Source organism: Sinocyclocheilus rhinocerous, unplaced genomic scaffold (genome assembly GCF_001515625.1).
Source record: "Sinocyclocheilus rhinocerous isolate Xijiao unplaced genomic scaffold, SAMN03320098_v1.1 scaffold1128, whole genome shotgun sequence".
Lineage (NCBI taxonomy): Eukaryota > Metazoa > Chordata > Actinopteri > Cypriniformes > Cyprinidae > Sinocyclocheilus > Sinocyclocheilus rhinocerous.
The window spans coordinates 220,180-222,755 of NW_015632731.1; the positions used below are offsets into that span (position 1 = coordinate 220,180).

The 2,576-nt window shown below is 38.4% G+C and overlaps 1 long non-coding RNA gene across 1 annotated transcript; it reads right to left on the reverse strand.

Moving 5' to 3' along the window:
- Nucleotides 1–393: 393 nt before the first annotated feature.
- On the reverse strand, nt 394–1,006 carry LOC107742933 (uncharacterized). Its single transcript, XR_001640353.1, has 3 exons — nt 889–1,006; nt 664–800; nt 394–514 (listed from the first exon to the last, which is right to left on the reverse strand). It is a non-coding gene; the product is annotated as an uncharacterized LOC107742933 (long non-coding RNA).
- Between the last annotated feature and the right edge of the window lie 1,570 nt (nt 1,007–2,576).

Below are 2,576 nucleotides of genomic sequence, written 5' to 3' on the forward strand. Positions count from 1 at the left end.
AATTAAGGGTGAAATTTCAGTTTCCTAGGCCGGACCTCACTTTTGGCCACTATTACATGGCAATTAATTAACTTTCCAACAGACCGCCAAACCATATTGCTAAAACAAGCCACTTTTATGAGGATTGTGGGCTTTCATGGAGTTGTTGGAGCCACTGATTGAACTCATGTTCACATCATTGCTCCAACTGTAAACGAGGAGACATACCAATAGAAAACGCAACTATTAACAAATTTGTGTTCACACTTTTATTTACTCAAACATATGTTCAATCATTGAGTATTCTTTAATCTCTTCAGTTTTAGTGTATAATATTCATTTTGAACTTTCAACAACTTGATTTGTTATTTTATTTTTTTTTATTTTAAGAGACTCAATGTCATCTTCAGGCGCTACACTCGGTGCAAACCCTGTGTCTTGTGAAGCAGAAGCCTCTTTTGGAGGACACAGGAAGACATCCTGAGATGTGGTGCAATGTGGCACGTCAGATGGCCCGGCTCCAGCGTCATCAGCACTACATTTACATGCAGAAAATATTAAACGGTGCAAACATGTTTATTCAATCCGATGTGGTGTTTTTTTTTTTTTTTTTTCCCCCAGTGTCCATAGATTAAAGTAACTAATGTCAATTTAATACAGAAAGATTCACATTCATTTTCTTACCATCTTTGTAACTCTTAATTTGAGCAGTGCAGGGTCCGGGGCATCTGCAATGCCACAAATGGAAGGGTTGGCCGTTCCCAGTATCTCCTCTACCATTTCAGCAATCTCAGACAGAGGATTACATGGAGGGCCTCCACCTATTTGACAAGAACTCAGCTACTGACCACACTGAAACAATCATTTCATACTTAAAAAAGAGTTTAGTAAGATTAAAATAAATTGTACCTGTGGCACACATGCTTTCCTTGTATGCTGCAATATCTTTGCGAGATGTTGCCAATACATTTTACCACCTTTTCTCACAGTCTTCAGCAGGCTGGCTTGTCTGAGGAAATGCTGCATTTTTAGTCATGGTGTCAGGGATAGTCCAGCCTCGTCAGGCCCAATCACCTCACACACCCGTTCACAATCACCGGAGTACTGATCAGCCGCACCTGTCACCACCTCATCAGCACTAGTTTAAATGCACAGCCACTGCAGTCACACTTCGTCTGGTCTTGAGTTCACTACGCTACTCCTTACCTGACTCACGAACCCGGACGCCGACCTGGTACCCACCTGTCTCTTCGAAGTCATCTTCAGTCCGATCCTGGAAAGAACCCGTCACCACGTGAGCTAGATCCCTGCAGTTACTAAGACTGTTACCTTAACCCATTTGCTCTCCATCTCTTCCCTGAGCACCCCGGTTCAATAAAGAACTCCGTTAACCTTATCTCTCCGTTCTGGGTCTCCTTCTGTACTGTGACACATGGCAATTTGTTGCCATGCATTTTTTTTTTTTTTTCTTTACTTTTTACAGTCGGACTGAATTTTCCTCGTATGATGTCCTTCCATTTAAGGACTGATTGCACTAGAAGAATACTTTCTTCCTTGGACCAGTTTGGTTTTCTTTTTGATTCCATTTTTAAGATTTTGGAATATTGGTTTTTCTTTTATATACAGCTGAGTGCAATTTGGGTGATGTGATTAGTCAACTTAATTACATTAAATTCACAAATGGATTATATTTATATGTAAACCTATTAATAAAATTGTGCTAGATTGTGAAATATAAACTTATTTGTAGTGGTGTAAAATAAGTGTAGATATTTGTAATGTTTTGCACATAATGCAAAGCTACCTTTTAAAATAAAGTTAAATAACAGAACAATTGTATTGTCTGGATTTATAAATGATGTCATGTTGCTGTGACTTCACCCTTGCAGGCTCACTATTGGCTGATTCAGAAGTTGAGGTCGGCCATTTTGTGTTGACATCATTGTAGTCCTTAGTTCACAACACTTAAGTGTCACCTCAGTCAACACTTAAGAATCAGTCTTAAACTTTACTGAAAGTTGCTTTTAGCTTCTTTTGTGTCAGTCCTAAATTTAGGACTCCTAAATTTTTGTTCTAAGAGTATTTCACAAAGCGTTTTAGCGCTAGAATTAGCTCCTAAATCTGTGAAACGTTAGGAGTAGTGAAGACCAAATCTGAACTATCCTAAAATGGCTGTTGCCAGCAATTTACCTCGGAATATAAACATTTTAGAAACATTTGACGATAATGAGCTTTTAAAAAGGTATCTGCTTTGGTTTGGAGGTTATCCCAACTCCAAATGTTTGATTATATCCTTAATGTATAGCTGTTCAGTAATATATAGCTGTATCCAGTTTGGTTTTCTTTTATGTTTGCATGTCTTACTATCAGCCATGATTATTCTACTCTGCTAATTAAAAGGCTGTTTATATGCATATTACCAAAATGTTATTAGTCGCTTAGTCGCAGAAAAAACAAATTCCACATGAAGTGGCAAAATCTCGCAGTCTGTGACAGACAAATCGTTAACGGCTGGTCTATGTGGTAATATAGTACATTGGGCAGGACATCCATATGCTCTCCTAACATTCATCGACCTCAAATATGGCTTATCATCT